Source organism: Lycorma delicatula, chromosome 1 (assembly GCF_047948215.1).
Source record: "Lycorma delicatula isolate Av1 chromosome 1, ASM4794821v1, whole genome shotgun sequence".
In the NCBI taxonomy this organism is placed as follows: Eukaryota; Metazoa; Arthropoda; class Insecta; order Hemiptera; family Fulgoridae; genus Lycorma; species Lycorma delicatula.
This window is the reverse complement of record NC_134455.1, coordinates 402,894,443-402,915,923: the sequence shown is the minus strand read 5'-3', so window position 1 is coordinate 402,915,923 and position 21,481 is coordinate 402,894,443.

The following is a 21,481-nucleotide window of genomic DNA, read 5'->3' as shown; positions in this document are numbered from 1 at the left end:
GTCCTAAATCCAAAATTTCAACATCCTACAGCTAATAGCTTTTGATTTATGCGATATACATACATACGTTTATAGACCTAGAAAAGGAATTCGATAACGTAGACTGGAATAAAATGTTCAGCATTTTAAAAAAGTTAGGATTCAAATACAGAGATAGAAGAACAATTACTAACATGTACAGGAACCAAACAGCAGCAGTAATAATTGAAAAACATAAGAAAGAAGCCGTAATAAGAAAGGGAGTCCGACAAGGATGTTCCCTAACTCCGTTACTTTTTAATCTTTACATGGATCTAGCAGTTAATGATGTTAAAGAACAATTTAGATTCGGAGTAACAGTACAAGGTGAAAAGATAAAGATGCTACGATTTGCTGATGATATAGTAACTCTAGCCGGGAGTAAAATTTAGCAATGAATGGCATAGAAGAAGTCCTACGCAAGAACTATCGCATGAAAATAAACAAGAACAAAACGAAAGTAATGAAACGTAGTAGAAATAACAAAGATGGACCACTGAATGTGAAAATAGGAGGAGAAAAGATTATGGAGGTAGAAGAATTTTGTTATTTGGGAAGTAGAATTACTAAAGATGGACGAAGCAGGAGCGATATAAAATGCCGAATAGCACAAGCGAAACAAGCCTTCAGTAAGAAATATAATTTGTTTGCATCAAAAATTAATTTAAATGTCAGGAAAAGATTTTTGAAAGTGTATATTTGGAGTAAAGCGACACTCCAAACATATGGAAGTAAAACTTGGACGATGGGAGTATCTGAGAAGAAAAGATTAGAAGCTTTTGAAATGCGGCGCTATAGGAGAATGTTAAAAATCAGACGGGTGGATAAAGTGACAAATGAAGAGGTATTGCGGCAAATAGATGAAGAAAGAAGCATTTGGAAAAATATAGTTAAAAGAAGAGACAGATTTATAGGCCACATACTAAGGCATCCTGGAATAGTCGCTTTAATATTGGAAGGACAGGTAGAAGAGAAAAATTGTGTAGGCAGGCCACGTTTGGAATATGTAAAACAAATTGTTAGGGATGTAGGATGTAGAGGGTATACTGAAATGAAACGACTAGCACTAAATAGGGAATCTTGGAGAGCTGCATCAAACCAGTCAAATGACTGAAGACAAAAAAAACAACATACATACTTACGTACAGAAGTCACGCTGAAACTAGTCAAAATGGATTCAGGGATGGACAAAATGGATATTTCCGTTGAAATCTGGAAGCCGAAATTTTTTCCCGATCACAATCCTTAATTTATTTCGAACAACGAAGTAAAAAGTAAGTAATTTATAATTAAATTATTTTCATTTCAATTTAAAATAATTTTGAATATTGAGGTGTGACATAACAACTAACTATTTAGATAATGAGAGCCATGTTATGTCTTGTTAACCACTAGATCAGCCCGGTGGGCTGGTTACTTTTATACAGATTTGAATGCTAGATTGTAGATAGGGCCGGTGTTCTTTGGTGGTTGTGTTAACCTATTAATTATTAAGGGTTCAATTAACCACAATTTTCAGGAGTGGTCGACCTGAAACTGTACAAGATTGCATTTTCATTCATATTCATACATATCATTCTGATTTATCCTCTGAAGTAATACCTTACGGTGGTTCCGGACGCTAAACAGAAAAAGAGAAAGAGAGAGCCAAACAAACTAACTCTCTTTGTTGCAGTAAACTATTAAAGAAAGTTTTATTTTTCCTCTCTCACGGGTCGTAATTTGAAAAAAAAAATTTATTCGTTTTGGTTCTTTTAATTTGGTCTTTTATACAGGCTTGTGTTTCCTTTTTTTACTGTATAACTTTACCCAGTTTTTTTAATCTTAACGTGATATTCATAAAAAAAAGCAGTTTTTGTTTTATGAATGAATTTACGTTCTTGATTACGATGACACTTAGATGACATGTGTCTAAAAGAGTAAGTGAATGTTTGTTTAACGATGCGTTTAAAACTTAATGAATTTTTAGAATTAATGCTATCGCTTATAATTAATCATTTCATTATAGTGTTGTTTTATTTCTTCTTTATAAGCACTATTGTCTTTATGATTTTATTTAAGATAAAATAAAAACTGCTTATGGAAAAAAAAAATTATATTTTCTTGCAAGTAAAATTTTTACATGAGAATTGTATGAAAATTATGTTGGAAAAATGTTTTCTTTATTTTCAAGTGTTGTAATGTTGACAAAAATGTTTTTTTAAATTTTATCAACTCTTTGAACAGGTTTCTTGTCTTTTTCGTTGCAAGTGAATTTTTGTTATTGTACAGAATGCATTTTTGTCTTGTTGCTACATACATTCTGTGCTTCATATCAGCGAGCGTGATGCTATCCGTTCAGATATCAGTGGGAGTTTCAGTTTACCTACGCGCCTGTACAAGCACCCCTCCCACCAACCCAACTGACCGCGCAATACTCCCACCACAGCGGCGCTATGGCTCTACCACTCACATGCGCCTATAAAAAGCAATGCCTGAGTTTAAACTCAATTAGTCACCGTCCACCACCTACAGAAGAAGAAATAAGAATTTCCCTGGCCGGCCGGCCTAGTTTGCCGCTGGGCGCGGACGCTACCTTCCCGGATTTCAAGCGCTCTGGCCAGCGAGCGCACCAGCAAGAACCGGCCCAACGTCGGATCACTCGGAGAGAACGCTTCGGACGAGCCGATGGAAGACGAGTGATGCCGATCTGACATCAGGGGCTGTGGAGGTCACCGCTGTAATGGGGACCAAACTGCTGCTGAGGGGAAGCTCGGTCCAATTCTAATGGACGAGCCGTAAGTCCCGACTACAGCCGAGCCGACATCGCCGAAGACCAGCTTCCGGAATAACGAAGGGCGCACCTATGCAGCTAGGCCCTCCAGGCGGGTTGCCCTCGCAGGCAGCGTCTTGGAATGGGGTTATGTGTAAAAAAATTTTTAAAACACCATTATTAAATTTTTTTATCTTCAGTCATTTCACTGGTTTGATGCAGCTCTCCAAGATTCCCTATCTACTGCTAGTCGTTTCATTTCAGTATACCCTCTACATGCTACATCCCTAAAAATTTTTTTTACATATTCCAAACGTGGCCTGCCTACACAATTTTTTCCTTCTACCTGTCCCTCCAATATTAAAGCGACTATTCCAGGATGCCTTAGTATATGGCCTCTCTTCTTTTAACTATATTTTTCCAGTGCTTCTTTCTTCATCTATTTGCCGCAATACCTCTTCATTTGTCACTTTATCCACCCATCTGATTTTTAACATTTTCCTATAGCACCGCGTTTCAAAAGCTTCTAATCTTTTCTTCTCAGATACTCCGATCGTCCAAGTTTTACTTCCATATAAAGCTACGCTCCAATCATATATGAAACTAAAATTAAATGAAATTAATTTGGAGTGTTTTAAATATACATTTTATAATATCTAAAAAACTAAGCAGTGAATTGAATCTCATTCAATTTTAGATGTGAAAAGTTCATCTCAGTTTTAAATATATCTTTTAGTGCTTTAACAAAAGAATACGAGGTGTGGCTGATAAATAACGAGACTAATGCTGTAAAATATTTTATTTTAAATTTATACATATTTAGTTATTATCCCTTCAATATACATCCCTCCTCTACCCCTACAACCCTCCATTCGAATTTTCCATCGTTCGAAACAGTTCTGGAAGTCTTCTTCCCTGTGCTCTTTCATGACGCGTTCCGCTCTTTCTTTCACAGTTTCACCTATCTGAAATCTTGTTGCTTTTAATGAAGTTCTGACTTTGAGAAACATATAACAGTTACATGGTACCAGATCAGGCGAATAAGGCGGATGATATAACACTGGGATTTTATTTGGCTGGAAACATCTTGACAGACAATGCAATGTGTTTCGGTGCGTTGTTTTAATGAAGAATCTATGACTTGTTCTTCCATAATTCGGGTCGTTTTTTTTTAGTTTTTTTTTTTCACGGAATTCAACAAGAACCTTAAGGTAGTAATTTTTAATCATTATGATTGATACCATTAAGTTTTCAACTTAAAAAGTTAAGCGAGGTAAGGGTGTAAAGCTAGGTCACCCTCATTATCTCGAGATTTTGCCTAATTAAGGTTATATTTTCCTTAGGCACATTTCTTACCAATAAAACATAACAATATCTACAAAAAAATGATTTACAAAATCGCACCCCACCCCAAAAATGGCTGTTGTAGTCGTCTGTTATGTTGTAAGGTCACAGTTTAGCGGTAGAATTAAATAAACGAATAATATTTAAAGTGTACAAAGGTAACTCGGTCTCGTGGGTTTCGAACTCATCGCCCGGTTGACTTAATAATTGCAGGGTTAAGTCTCGCGGCTACCCCGGTTTGCCGATTGTACAAGCGAAATTTTTCTATGTAAGTTGTGAAATTACATTAGTTTTGTTATTTCCTACGGTCGCCGCTAGTACCGCCACACTAGCGCGAATGGTATGCGGGCGGGCTTTAGTTAGAATAATTGAATTAAAGAAACGCAATAAAATATTACATTTAAATAAAATGATAAATATTTTAAATTAAACTGTGTATGGATGTGTACAGTTTTGTGAGCTTTTTTTTTAATCGTCGGTCATGATTCCATAACTGGGAATTTTATACTTAGAGGTGATATGCCGGGAAATTGTGCGTTCTTTATGTATTACTACGGTTTTAATGCAGATAAAAATAGTGGTTTATCCTTAAAAATTATTTTGAAGTCAATTCATTTTGAAAACACAGCACTCTGAATCAATTTTAAAATTTTTTAGTTGATTTCTTTCAACTGAAATGTTTTACGAATATACACAATAAAAGCAGCATACACCTACAACAATAGTACAGAACTACAGGTCTGAGTTAAGAAATGTGGTGTTAGACGCATGTGGAGGAGTACAGCGAGTAGGCTCCGTTGCCAATTTTACTGTTTGTTACGAAGATGCCTGCAGCCATGCCTCACTCACAAATGTTCCACTCACATAAAATTCCAGTATCAAGTAAGTAAGATAAGTAAATGATTATCAATAAAATTTACAATGAAATTGTAAACCGTACGGTAAGAGTCTCGCAGATATTTCTTATGTTCAAAAAACAAAAAAAATATTTGTAATATAAATAAAACTGCTTTGAATAAAATGATACTGATATCAAAAAAGATAAGACACTATATTTCTATTATCAAAATCTATTATTAATTTAAAATTTTATTTAAAAAAAAATAATAATAATGTTAAGTAAAATTCTTACCGGCCCGATTTCATTTATAAAATAATGAATAATCATAAGAATTGTATTTTTTTTTTGTCTTCAGTCATTTGACTGGTCTGATGCAGCTCTCTAAGATTCCCTATCTAGTGCTAGTCGTTTCATTTCAGTATACCCTCTACATCCTACATCCCTAACAATTTGTTTTACATATTCCAAACGTTGCCTGCCTGGAAAACCTTTCCTAACTACCTGTCCCTCCAATATTAAAGCGACTATTCCAGGATGCCTTAATATGTGGCCTATAAGTCTGTCTCTTCTTTTAACTATATTTTCCAAACTCTTCTTTCTTCATCTATTTGCCGCAATATCTCTTCATTTGTCACTTTATCCACCCATCTGATTTTTAACATTCTGCTATAGCACCGTATTTCAAAAGCTTCTAATCTTTTCTTCTGAGATACTCCGATCGTCCAAGTTTCAATTCCATATAAAGCGACACACTCCAAACATACACTTTCAAAAATCTTTTCCTGACATTTAAATTAATTTTTGATGCAAACAAATTATATTTCTTACTGAAGGCTCGTTTCGCTTGTGCTATTCGGCATTTTATATCGCTCCTGCTTCGTCCATCTTTAGTAATTCTACTTCGCAAATAACAAAATTCTTCTAGCTCCATAATCTTTTCTCCTCCTATTTTCACATTCAGTGGTCCATCTTTGTTATTTCTACTATATTTCATTACTTTTGTTTTGTTCTTGTTTATTTTCATGCGATAGTTCTTGCGTAGGACTTCATCTATGCCGTTCATTGTTTCTTCTAAATCCTTTTTACTCTCGGCTAGAATTACTATATCATCAGCAAATCGTAGCATCTTTATCTTTTCACCTTATACTGTTACTCCAAATCTAAATTATTCTTTAACATCATTAACTGCCAGTTCTATGTAAAGATTAAAAAGTAACGGGGATAGGGAACATCCTTGTCGGACTCCCTTCCTTATTACGGCTTCTTTCTTATGTTCTTCAATTGTTACTGTTGCTGTTTGGTTCCTGTACATGTTAGCAATTGTTCTTCTATCTCTGTATTTGAACCCTAACTTTTTTAAAATACTGAACATTTTATTCCAGTCTACGTTATCGAATGCCTTTTCTAGGTCTATAATAATGCTTATCAAATCAAAAAATATTTCATACGATAAAAATTAGTAATAAACGAATATTCAAAAATTAAACCGACGATTAATCTAATACTTTTATTACATCTTTTCAGCTATATGAATTTAATATATTAATGTCTGCATTTCAAACTTAAAGAAAATTAAATTTTATTAAATTTAACCCATTCAGAATTAAATTTTTTTTATTGATTTACGGTCAGAAAAAAATTTCTTCTAATCTTAGTAGTATTTTCAAAATATTCAATGTTCATTTAAAATATTTTATACACAAAAAAAAATACTACTGTAACATGCGTTGTTTAAAACAGGGAGTTATCCATCAAGGATGAGACAGCGGGTGTAAAATTAGAAAGGAACAGATTTATGCATCCTGTTCCGTTACGCGCGCGTGCATCGTAATGCATAGACCGTCGTCCATAGTAGCTGGATGTCCATATTCGTCCGTTTAATTGAAAAAAACTTTTATTTTAATCGGCTAAAATAATCTTAATTGTTCAATTCAAAAGATACATTAATAACTATTATCAATATCTGAAAACTACGTATAAGTTTTAACTTAAAAAATATTTTGTAAATTAATGAAAAATATATCATAGAATTACTGTTACTGGAAATATGTAATATTATTTTATTTTATATATATATATATATATATATATATATATATATAGAAAAATCTGTGTATGTCAGATGACATACACAGATGTCAGATGTGTATCTTTCAGATGATTATTTGACAGTATAAATTTAGAGATTGTTAAGGGAGAGAGTTTGGGTTAAAAATAATATTTTTTTAAAATATCAGACTTATGGTTACAAATTTTTGTCATAAGTTTGCCACAGTTATGAGTAATGTGTTACATAATTTTCAACCCCAATAATTACTTACAATTCCTGATGTAGGGATTGAAGTGGCAAAAAAATGATTTGCTAAAGAAATCATAATTTCAATTATTGAACCTATAATATCAAAGTTAGTGTCATTTAAAAGTTTAATTTGGTTTTATGAACTTTAAGACAAGATTAAAAATATACTATTTCCAAAGAACTAACTAATTAATTTTTTCTGTTTTTGGTGAAAAGTCAAGTTAATTGAAGTAAAAATTAAAAAAAAAATATCTTATATAGAAAACATTATATATATTTCTCTCATCATAAATCAAGAAATTCTGAACAGTTGGAAAAAAAATCTGATGTAGACACCACATGACACCTTTTTACGCCTAATAAATTACGTATACACATTTTTAAAAGTACATAAAATTTTATTTCATTAATTACTTCTGATTTTTCATATTTTATTTTTTTATTGTTATTATTTAATTATTATTTATTATTGTAAAAATCTTTTTAAAATCACAGGTTAATTAATTATTAATAAATCAATATAAATAAAAAATAATGAAAATGAAAAAAGAAAAAATGTTGCAAACAAAGAAAGAATAAAAATATTAAGAGAGAATGATGAATATAAAGAGAGAGAACGTGTACACAAATTAAGATCAGAAGAATTATATCAAGCCAAAGAGCGATTAAATGATCGGCAACAAAAAACAAATAAACGAAATTTAGATCAACTCCGATGTAGGGAAAATATTGTTCGAGAATGTCAGAAGAGTAATGAACTAAAAGATTTATGAAACTATGAAAGTAAATTTATTTATGAAAGTAATGAACTATAAGAATTTTTTTTGCAATGTATTAAAGATCGGGCATGTATGCCTCAGTGTATATGTTGCTCTTGTAAGTGTATACTTTTCAATCACTCTGTAGTTAATTTTAATGTAGATAAAATTAAACTAGAAAATTCAAAAATAATACGATTCTAAATTATAATTTTCAATTAATATTAAATAATCAGATTTTTCACCAAACGCATTACATATACATATATGTAAAAATGCCTATTAAATTACATATACACATTTTTAAAAGTAAATAAAATTTTATTTCAATAATCACTTCTGATATTTTTTCATATTCTTTTTTTATTGTTATTATTGAATTATTATTTATTGTAAAAACCTTTCTACAATTACAGGTTAATAATTATTAATAAATTAATATATTTAAATTAAAATAAACTAAAAAGAATGAGTGAAGTCTGATTCGAATCGATGTGCCTACTCCTTGTAAGATCCAAATATTTCATTAATTAAAATTTTATTGGGCTATAACTCTGGAACCAATGAAAATAAATAACACTTATGATACATCGTTGAAAAACTCTCGCTTAGGGCTTATTACTGCAGTTAAAACAAAGTCCACACTCCAAATTTGTTTCGATTTTGGGCTTTTTTGGACACTTTTGGTCCAGTCGATTTCAATGAAAGAGGAGGTGCATAACTAGATGTTACAGCAGTACTATATCCGAAATTTCAACATTCTATAACTAATCGTTTTTGAGTTATGCGAAATAACATACAGACGCCACGCCGAAACTAGTCAAAATGGATTCAGGGATGGTCAAAATAGATATTTCCGTTGCAATCTGAAAACTTAAATTTTTCGCGATCAAAATACTTCCTTTTACTTCGTACAAGGAATATATTTATACATGTATCTTCCCCTTTTGATTGCAATCGGCTGAACCAAAAATGTCCAAAAAAGTCCAAATTCCAAAAAAAATATTGGATCTTGAACGTTTTATTAACTGCAGTAATAAGTCCTTACTGAGAACTTTTCTACGATATATAATAACTGATACTAATTTTCATTGGTTCCAGAGTTATAGCCAAGTAAAATTTTAATTAATGAAATATTTGGATCTTAGAAGCACAACGGTTCGAATCACTTTCTCCATTTTTTTTTAAAATTAAAATATATTAATTTATTAACAATTATTAACGTCTCATTGTAAAAAAGAAAATTACGCTAAATAATAATACAATAATAACAATAAAAGAAAATATATGAAAAATATGAGAAGTTTTTAATGAAATAAAAGTTTACCTATTTTTCATTTTAATAAAATGTGTAAATGTAATTTAATAGGAGTACGGGTACAAGAAAGTCATGTGTTGACCATAAAACATTCTTTAATTGTTAACTAATGTACGTAACGAAAATATCATCTCCGATTCTTTAAATGCACTTGTCGCAATTCGGAACAAGAACATTAAGGATGTCCTAATTGCAAACATCCTGTCCATTTTATACGTTTTAAATCAACGAGGACAGCGAAACGTATTTGTATAGACTCCGGGGCATGCTGGTATTACAGGTAATGAAATCGCAGACAAAACTGCCAGAAAGGCAACAGTCTGCGATGATTTGGATGCATTTCCTGTAAGAGTGGCAGATGTTAAAAACCGTCTAACAAACATAGTAAAAAACAAGTGGAATGCTGAATGGAGGAGTTTAAATACAAAATTAAACTCGGTAAAAACTTCTCCTTATAAATGGAAAAGCGACTTTAAGTTGACTCGCCGTGAACAAGTAGCGGTGACCAGACATAGAATCGGTCACACGCGATTAACAAATTTATATTTGTTAACCGGCGAAGTGAGGCCAATGTGCGGTGTTTGTAATAAAACACTGACAATCAAGCATCTGATAGAAGAGTGTACCATATATGAGGACCTCAGAAAGAGGTTCCGTCTTAGAAATAATATTACTGCTGATCTGGATAATGGAAATGAAGAAAATATAGTTGCATTTTTATACCCTAGTGGACTTCGTAAAAGTCTATAAAATGAAAGTTTAAAGCTGTGACAAAAGAATCTGTAAGCGGTAGTTTTATATATATATATAAGGAAGTCTCGAAGCGTGGCACGTATAGTGACGGGAGGTAGCCCTCTTGCCTAGGCCATTTTTGTTCACCTGCATTCAAGAGCAGTGAGTCGGGGTGTGTTCGATGATGGCATGGGGGACCCTCAAGGGTGGATTAAGGGCGCGAGGCTATGGGTGTGCGCGGTGCATGCCTATAGCCTGTTTATAAGAAGGATTCAACTGCCACGGCACCCTGGCGCGACTAATATACTGCTCAACGGCGGTTCTGGTCGCCACGAGGGTGCTTTAACAAACTATAAACGAGACTCGTAGAAGAAAGAAAGAAGGATGTGGTATTGATGGGTTGAATCTTTTAATTTCATGGTCTTTTCAGAACCTTATCTCAAATTTTAATATCGGGGCCCTTTACACCCCGTAAGTGTTGTGTGTTTTGCTTGTTTTTTTGTGTCTTAATGTTTTGTGTAGTTTGTGTTTTTAAATAAAATGTAAGGGCCCTTTACACCCTTACATATGACGATCCAGATGGTGATAGCAATTTCTTTTAAAGAATGTGACGAGGGCTAATGACCTTAGCAGTCGATGCCCGTAAAAATTACAGATAAAAAAAAAATATATCATCTTAATTTAGCGAAATCTCGAGATACTGAGGTGACTGTCATTTAGTTCCTCATCCCCCTGGATCTTTTAAGTTGAAAATTTAATGACATCAATGCCACATTTATAGAAGTAATCTGCCAAAGTTCAAAATCGATCCAGCAGTTCTAGAAATATAAGGTAATATATAGGACAACACCGAACACACACTCACACACATGTACGTTAATATCCGGAAAATTACCATTCAGTTTTTTGGATTCTTTAGGTGTCAAAACGTGCTGTCAAAACGTCGGGCTCGATCAATCTGAAAATTTTCCGGAGTGTAAGATGGAACAGACCCTTCAACATGTTTTTCTTTTGTGTCCGCGATTCGCCACAACGCGTAGAGAGATGCTCGGCAACCTGAGACGTGAGCACATGTTTTGCCCTGAAAATACCCTACCAGTCCCATTACAAGGTGAGGCACAGTGGAAGACTGTGGAAATATTCGTCAGGATGGTCATGAGGAAGCTCCAATTATATGAGGAGTCCCGCAGAGGAGAATGGCGCTGGAGAGCGCGGGGGCCGACAGGTCCTCGGCTGAGTGCCTAGGAGGTCCCCCGTACGTGTGGGGATTGCCTGGGTGCGATGAGGCCGGGGACACTATGCTCATGCTTCTGATGGTGGCTACTGGTAGGTAGATTTCTGTCTAGACGGCTGTGTAGGTGTGTAACGCGTAGGTGTTGTGGATGTTAGTGGTGAACGCGTCTTCCCAGATCATCTGATTTGGAAGTCGAGAGTTCCAGCGTTCAAGTCCTAGTAAAGTCAGTTATTTTTACACGGATTTGAATACTAGATCGTGGATACCGATGTTCTTTGGTGGTTGGGTTTCAATTAACCACACATCTCAGGAATGGTCGAACTGAGAATGTACAAGACTACACTTCATTTACACTCATACATATCATCCTCTAAAGTATTATCTGAAAGGTAATTACTGGAGGCTAAACAGGAAAAAGAAAGAAAATGTCCTGTTTTCCTGTTTGTCCTGTTTTCTGCAGGTTCTTGTTGTTGTCGGTGTATGTATTTGACGTTGTTTCCAATAGTGTTGTTTGTGTGGTGTGTGACATTGTTGGATTGCTATGACTGTGTGTGTGTGTGGGTGATTACCCCTTCTTCTGATGAAATGTTTTTATAAGCAGTCCCAGGAAGGGGGAAGCCTGCGCAGGAAAGTGGAGATTTAGTCGGTAGTGCGCAGGTGTTAACCACACATCTCAGGAATGGTTGAACTGAGAATGTACAAGACTATACTTCATTAACACTCATACATATCATCCTCATTCATCCTCTGAAGAATTATCTGTAAGGTAACCAAGGACATATGTATATACGTCTTTGGTTAGCAAGCCCGATACTGTCCGTAAATGGGGTTCCTCCACCTCTTTAAAAAAAAAAAAAAAACGTGAAAATCTTATAGCGCTATGTCGATGGGAATGTAAAATGTATTTATTTATTCTTTACTATCTTCTATAATTGGCTATAAGTTATCAATAGAAAACATATCTTATAATAAATTTACGATGTTTATTATTTTGCTGAAAAAAGGGATATGAAAAATTTGTTAAAATCGCATTACAAAGTTAATATAAACGAAACTTGTTTTTCTTCTTTTTTTTAATTTAGCTCGATGTTTGGATGAAATGTACAATTATATCCGAAGTTTGTTTTCAGTTATGTTTTAATTTAATTATTTTTGTAAGAAAATAATGTAATTTTTTTAAAATGCTCTGTTTTGAAGTCTATAATTTTGTTTAATTAATCTTACTTTGTTTCTCTTCTATCATTTACACTAATTACTTTTTCTAATTTCTTTGTTGTTAAAGGAAAACAAAGCTATGATTTGTTTTACTTTACTTTTATTCATTAATTGAATTTTAATCATTCGTATAACTAAATAAACAAGTTATGTAATTCAATATATTTATTTTTCGATAAGCGTTTTACAATAGTAAGCGATCTTATTTAATTTTCTATTAATAATTGTATTTCTAATTATTTTATTTGAAAAAATTCATTTTATTTATTTATACTTAAGAATCATCATTAGAACCTCCCCACAAAAATCTACACGATGTTTTATCTGTCATTTTAGCAATTATTATGTTTCAATATAAAAATATAAAAGCGTTCCAAGGATCACACAACTTCCTAGCTTTGCCCTTCATTGATTTTTATTCAATAAAGGTCATTGTGTTTTTAAAAATTAATCTTATTCAGTGACGACTAAAATTAGTGGGGATGCTGTTCCAGAAAATTTTTTTCTGGGCCTATTCAAGGCCGTGGTTAAAATTTTCTGTAAAATAAAATAACCGAAAAAAATGAATCAAATAGAATAGCTGGAAGTAGAATAATAATTTAATTTCACGCTTTATCACATTAAAGAATATGGTACGCAGTTTTTAAGCGCATTGTGCTTAAAAACCGTATTCTGTTTAACCGAATAAATAATAAAATATCAATACAGATAATATTTTTTAGTATTATTAGATGATAACTTAATAAAATTTCCACTTAAAAACACTATAGTCCAACGATGGTTAATTAAAAATTCTATGTACACAGAAACAAATACGTAATTAGTTTTTACTAATTATCTTCTCTTTCGCCCTTCCGGCGTATTTTCGGACAGATTTGGCGATCAAAGAGGCCTTGCTTTCCGCCATCTTCTGATCGTTACTGAACAATTAACTAAACCGCTTTCGTATTCTTTCCATCGACTAAACAAGAAAAGGGAATGAACAAGGAACGTTCCCTACACACGCGGAGTAAAAAAAAATCTACCTTCCACTAACATGCCAGGGTCGGCACTGTGGAATCGACAGTGCTATATCTCCTTTCCAGCTTTGCGTGCTGCTTCCTATATGTGCATGCGAACAACAACTATACACCATGCTGCTGGAACTGTGAAGCGCAAAGTTCCATACAAAAATCTTTGTATCTTTTACATAAACTGGGGGATGGCTACTGACATTAAGCTTAAGGATTATATATTGTACAAGTATAAAGAAAGAATTAAAGAAAAAAGGAATCATTATATTAAATGTTACCGATAATATAAAGTGAAAATACGGGGTCCTGCAGTTCCACAACGTCAATACACAAACCACTACTGTTTATAATAAAAAAATTAGGAAAAGGTTTGTATAACTTCTCGACTTTTCCCTTGACAGATGTTAATTTTATAGATGCTACAGAGTTTTTTTAAGTATTACTTTATTACGCAGTATTATGATTTCAATTACGTAAAAGTCAAAATGTTCTGTAAAAAGATTTGCCCCTACTTGATCAAATAACATTTTTACCTTAACAGTATAATTGCTAAAATAAAAATAAAATTTTTTATTTTATAAAAAAAATTTGGTTTTTATTTTAGCCCTTCAATCGACCTTACGTAACAATTTTATTTACAGCTACGACTTTTAAAAACAGAAAAATTAACAAAAATTAAAAAAAAAGTTAAATCTTATGTTGGGTCCATAGGACCCCCAATTTTTTGAACTGTTTCCATGTAATCTATATTAATATTAAATAGAGCTGAATTTCAAATTTTGAAAATTAAAGTTTAACAAAATGATATTTTTTAGTAAGCATCCCGTTCAGTCCTTTTGTTTTGGGCAACGTTTTTCAACAAGGCTAATAAACACAATTATAGCTTACTAAAAAAAAATTTGGGTACTTTGATATCCCGTAGTCTGATGAAGGTTAAATATTAGGTCAAACTGGGATACATATTCCAGCTTCATATTTATTTGTTAAATATTTCTGTCAAGTTTCAATTGTTTTCGTCAATAGTTTTTTGAGATAAAAGGCAAAAACTGTTTAGAAACAATTATCACCTCCCCCATTCATAAATTTGATTAATCTAAAAGTTTTAAATTTTATATAACGTAACAAATATTTTTATCAAACTAAAGCTAAATTTTCTACGATTATTATAAAAAAATAAAAATAAAAAAGCAAAAACTGACCCTTTTTTCTTTTAATTTTGTTCCAAAATCTATTCCCATAATACCCCATATATAGAAATATTTTGAACCATTTTCGAAAAATTTATGTTAATTTAGTCAGGAGATGTTAATAAAAATACAAGTCAATACACGGAGATACGAGTATGCATATATTTATTATACGTACATAAATCTTTAGAAAATTTCTATAACTTTTTTATGTTTTTTTTTGGGTTAACCCGGTCTTGAAACGTTGAAATTTCTAAAAAAAAAAAAAAACGCCGATACCAACATTTTGGCCGATCGCTATATTTTTTTCTTGACAGCTATGCTGATGCATCAGCAACATGATTATACCCGGGAAATCAAAAATAAAAACATATGTTGATCAACTAGTACAGGTTTCGCTCCGGAAAAGGCACCGAGGATGCCATACTTCGTGTATGGCCAGTGAAGTGGAATATCTCTTTTAAATCTTCCTAGATATTTTCGGAGCGTTTACCAATCTGTAGTGCCCGTCTGCCATTTTCCAATTACAAAGACGAGGAAAACGAACTGCAGGTATTGATATGTTATTTCAGTCATCGGGATGTGTTGCTTCTCGAGGGCAGCCATGAAATATATGGGTATTCTCTTGTAGGTGGTGAAGTTTGACTCTCTTCTGTGTCTGAGGTTTCCCAGCGGGTGTTTTGTTATTTTTAATAGTATTTACACTGAAGAGAATGTCGCTTGGGTATTGGAATTGTTGGCATCCTGAGCCGAGGCGACTGAGAGATGTCATATGGAAAGGTTTATAAGATGATCTCCGGTAAAATCCATCAGGGTTAGGTACGGAGGGGAAGGTTGGAACGTGTCTTCCCCTAGGGGATCATTTAAATTTCTGGCAAGTCAAGTAGCCTGAATTGTCCGATGGACGTTACACGTATGGTATTTTTCCTGCCGTGAGAAATATGAAGGTGGATTTCCTCCAATCGGTATATTTCACAGTTTCTTTCTAAAGATTGTACTTTATGAGATAGATTGGCCAAATTTGGTTCAATTAATTCAGGCTGAATCCGGGGTGTAGGGCCATTGATAATATTCGATATGTCTTGTTTGTCTGCCCCAGGTACAAAGCTGGAAATATCAAAATAGCTAGAATGCTTGCGAGGATCAATTCTGGTTTTGATTTGCAAGTTAATTGGAAAACCGAAAGGGAATGGAATATAATTGCTGGTTTCCTGAGATTATTAGCCTGCGGAGGATTCCTGAGGGATGCTATTATAAATGGGTAGATTTAATAGCAACCTGGGTGTCTAGGGACCCGCCTGCGTGCTTACTTGTTGAGTCCCGGTTAGCTGAGATATTCCTTGTTACGATAAGATAGATGTGTGGAGAACTTTGTGATAGAGCTGCGCTGTGAAAGGATATAGATATTGACCTCGCACCCGAAATCGGACCACAACAAAGAGAGATAGAATATGTTTTCAGAAGAGGCTTATTGACTGCAAGATCAGTCCTCAGAATAAAAGAAAATGAGGCAAGACGACTAGGATACTGAGGGTTGCAGTTTATAGCAGGGCTGGGTGGACAGCCCCGTTCCCTTAGGGGCTCACATGCCCTGGTGTGTGGGTTCCCGTGAAGGAGCGGGGACTCCTGGGGTCCGTTAGGTGTGAATGAATGAAAGACCCGGCCGGCGGTGTGGGTTCCTGGATACGCTTTGGCGGCTTCGGCTCCTGCGCCGTCGGTTTGAGGCTGGCAAAAGGAAATACCGAGATCCGGTCTTCGACGGGGGGGGGGGGGGAGGGCTGGTAACGGCATAGCTGGGCCTGGTTTCTTCCGTTGGAGATTAGAGGCAGGCAATTAAAATATCCCGAAAGGACACGTCCCCCCGAGTCGAGTATACTTAATTGGATGTCCGGTTCGAGGATGTAGGGGAAAAAAAAGAAAAAAGAGGCTTATTAAATTGTTGAATCGGTTTTTTGATTCTTAAGTAGGAAAACCATAAAAATTTATGTTAAATTAGATTGGATTGTAGGACGTTGTTGTAATGAAAACTTGTTTTGCTGGTGTGACGATAGTATTTTTGGTAAGACTCAGTCAAGCAATGATCAGAGTCCATAGTCTAATTGAACTTATTATTATTATTATGATCCTTTACGGCCAACATGGGACCACTTAAGTCAATTTTAGTTAGATCTTTTCTGAGAAAAGCGTGTTATTTTACTCTTCCGAGCTGCTCAGTATTTCTTCATCCGTTCAGATCTTGCTTTCTTTTCTTCATCTGTAAATACCATCTTCGTTGTATTTTTTCGTTTGTCTGTCTTTTGTTTAAATCCAATGGTTTTGTCTTTTAGCTTCGTAATTTTTCCAGTTTTATTCCGTAGGTCAGTCAGGGAAATTCCCAATTCTTTCATATCTTGTCTTCGGAGTAACAGTTCAAGGTGAAAAGATAAAGATGCTACGATTTGCTGATGATATAGTAATTCTAGCCGAGAGTAAAAAGGATTTAGAAGAAACAATGAACGGCATAGATGAAGTCCTACGCAAGAACTATCGCGTGAAAATAAACAAGAACAAAACAAAAGTAATGAAATGTAGTAGAAATAACAAAGATGGACTACTGAATGTGAAGATAGGAGGAGAAAAGATTATGGAGGTAGAAGAATTTTGTTATTTGGGAAGTAGAATTACTAAAAATGGACGAAGCAGGAGCGATATAAAATGCCGAATAGCACAAGCCAAACGAGCCTTCAGTAAGAAATTTGTAAATTTGTTTACATCAAAAATTAATTTAAATGTCAGGAAAAGATTTTTGAAAGTGTATGTTTGGAGTGTCGCTTTATGTGGAAGTGAAACTTGGACGATCGGAGTATCCGAGAAGAAAAGATTAGAAGCTTTTGAAATGCGGTGCTATAGGAGAATGTTAAAAATCAGATGGGTGGATAAAGTGACAAATGAAGAGGTATTGCGGCAAATAGGTGAAGAAAGAAGCATTTGGAAAAATATAGTTAAAAGAAGAAACAGACTTATAGGCCACATACTAAGGCATCCTGGAATAGTCGCTTTAATATTGGAGGGACAGGTAGAAAGGAAAGGTTTTCCAGGCAGGCAACGTTTGGAATATGTAAAACAAATTGTTAGGGATGTAGGATGTAGAGGGTATACTGAAATGAAACGACTAGCACTAGATAGGGAATCTTGGAGAGCTGCATCAAACCAGTCAAATGACTGAAGACAAAAAAAAAAAATCATATCTTGTCTAATTTCTTTGATCTATCCTACTTCTATTTTTTGGAACCAGAGCTTTTCAATGATATTTCTTGACAGTCTTGTTTCCGGTGTCCTTATGAGATGACCAAAGAAAGAGATTTTTTTTCCGCATAGTATCAGTAACAGGCTCTATTTTTCGATACACCACCATTATTTCTTATATAATTGAACTTATATATAAGAAGTTTTTGTGTAAAACCTTATAGTTTCATCCAAAAACTAAAACGAAAAGCGAATCGGTTAATTAGATAGTTGAACGTTATAAGTTATGGTAGGTGGTTGTGATTGGAAGACGCCATACGAAGGTGAGAGTAGGTTGTGTTAATGCACTGATGGAAATGTCTACCAAGGCATTTCCATTGATGGCATCCTGACAGAGGCCAAATTGATGACTGTGTTGTGTTATCAAATTTAGAGGATTTAAAAGATAACATCCGGTAAAGCCCATCAGGTCTAGGAACGGAGAGGGTGATTGGCGGCCGACATCATCAGAAGGTGGGTGTTGTCCTCTACGGGGGTCAGGATGTAATGGAGTAACGTCCTTCATTCAAAAGGTTCTAGGTTTGAATCCTTATCAGGCATAGCATTTCTTTTAAAAATTAATTATTCATAAAAAAAGAAGGAGAAAAAAAGAATTCTAATTGGGTTTAGACTTGTAGTTACAGGAGAATGAATTAAAAAATAAACAATAAATAAAAAATAATTTACAAAGGTCTGATTGTTTAAATGCATATTTAAAATACTATTAAATACGTTATATAAATATTTTCTATTGTCTAAATAATTGAAAATAATATTGTTTGATAATAAAAACGGGCGGTGGCATCTGATTTGCTACTAGGTAGGCCCAGTTCCAAGTGGGAGCTCCCATCATGAATTATGAAAAAAGCGATTGTACAGCGATAATTCTCAGATCGTTAATCATTATGTATGCAGTGAAGGCGTGAGATTACTTCACGTTTGGATTCCAACGATGTCCTATGATATTCTATTGTTTTGTGGCACGTCCTTCCTTCTTTCATTTCTTACTTACTGCCTCATCTTTTTTTCCCCCCTACCCGCCTACTAAGTTATTGCTACCTTATAATTTTTGTCGACTCAATCTATACATTCTTGAAGAGAACAGAAACATTTGTTGTATAAAAACAATACGTGATGTCAGTACAATCAGTACAGTACATAAAATAAAACCATTATTACTAGTGAAAAGTTTTTTTCTAAATGTACATAAAATACGTGATATTTATATTAAATATTGCGTTCACAAAACATTTTCAGCATTAGTCACAAATATTTGTGAGGAGTATGATAAAACAGTAGAAATTTAATGTTTAAAAATTATTTAAAAATGTCGTACATTTACTTTTGAAAATGATTTATGATCTTATACATATATAACCTTTTACGAGGTTCATTTATTAATTAAAGTGACAAATGGCCACAGCGAAATATTATTCTGTTCTTGCGGAACAGTTAGAAAATTTCACTGTCTTTTGGTAAAAGCATTGTACCGGATTATTAAAAAAAGACTTCACAAATTTAAAACCATATAAATATTTATTGAGATAACTTACAGGTTCGGTTTAGATGTCACTCTCACATCAAGTTTATCATCCAATACTCACTTTGATTCGATGTAGTTTCCATTTATAATGCGACATACATCATACATTCCACACTTGAAATCGATTTCATTCCAGAATGTATCCAGAAAGTCGAGCGGGCGTTACTAACGCAGCTTATTCAAAGTTTTTTTGTTTTGTTAAAGAGGTGGGGAATCCCATTTACGGACGCCTAAGCAGTGTCGGGCTCGCTTACAGGTGCCGCAAGATGTTATTAATATGCGTATGTAAACCTGCGCACTACCGACTAAACCTGGAACCGCTAACGAAGCATTCCTTCTGGAAGGAGGGTTACACGCCTATTCAGACACTCATACGTCATAGTGTAATCGCAACATAATAGGAATATCAACAGATAAACATCAGTCACAGCAAACAAGATACATCACCATACATCAAGATACAGTAAACAGATTATGAAACTGCATACAAAGAAAAAAGTCACACAATATATACAAACACAAGAGAAGAAAAACTCAAAAAAACAAGTCTCGCAACAATATAAACATAGAAAAATCATCAGGAAAAAAAACAGCAAGAATATAAAAAAAGAAACGCTTGAAAAGAGACATTCATTAATCGATCAGTGCAAAACACAACACTAAAAATACATAGATCGGACAGCAGAAAAAAAAATCTCTGCAGCCGAACAGCAAAACCTAACAAAATGCAGATGATACATATATCGCATGATTCGTATCTCGGACAATGGAAGAACACGTGGTATGGAGTTTCCTCCTCCCCGCATACCGGGCAGTTCTGTTCATCGTCGTGGCCGTACTTATGAAGGTATGCTCTGTATTCCCCATGGCCCGCCATAAAGTGGGCAAGGCAGTAATCCAGCGAGCCATGAGCTCTCCCTCGCCAGCTCCTTACATCTCTCGCCAGGCAATTCAGTTCTTAGCTAATTCAAAGTTAGCTTAAACTTAGCTAATTTAGCTAAGAATTAGCTAAGTTTAATTCAAAGTCTTAGCTCAACAAGACCAAATTAAAACTGTATTTTTTGCACTTTGATTCTAGTTTAAATTAACAACCGCACACCTAATTCAAGAAAAATTATAATAAATTAAAACCGCGTTATTTTTTTTATACGCCCTTTATAATAATAACGCAGGGCGCACCTATGCAGCTAGGCCCTCCGGGCGGGTTGCCCTAGCAGGCAGCGTCTCGGAATGGGGTTATGTGTAAAAAAACTTTTAAAACACCATTAGTAAATTTTTTTTATCTTCAGCCATTTCACTGGTTTGATGCAGCTCTCCAAGATTCCTTATCTATTCCTAGTCGTTTCATTTTAGTACAACCCCTACATCCCTAAAAATTTGTTTTACATATTCCAAACGTTGTCTGCCTACACAATTTTTTCCTTCTACCTGTCCTTTCAATATTAAAGCGACTATTCCAGGATGCCTTAGTATGTGGCCTATAAGTCTGTCTCTTCTTTTAACTAAATTTTTCCAAATGCTTCTTTCTTCATCTATTTGCCGCAATACCTCTTCATTTGTCACTTTATCCACCCATCAGATTTTTAACATTCTCCTATAGCACCACATTTCAAAAGCTTCTAATCTTTTCTTCTCAGGTACTCAGTTCGTCCAAGTTTCATTTCCACATAAAGCTACGCTCCAAACATATACTTAGACGTTTAAATTAATTTTTGATGTACATCTTTAGTAATTATACTTCCAAAATAACAAAATCATCTACCTCCATAATCTTTTCTCTTCCTATTTTTACATTCAATGGTCCATCTTCGTTATTTCTACTACATTTCATTACTTTCGTTTTGTTCTTTTTTTTTTCATGCGGTAGTTCTTGTGTAGGACTTCATCCGTACCGTTCATTGTTCCTTCTAAATCTTTTTTGCTCTCGGCTAGAATTACTATATCACCAGCAAATCATAGCATC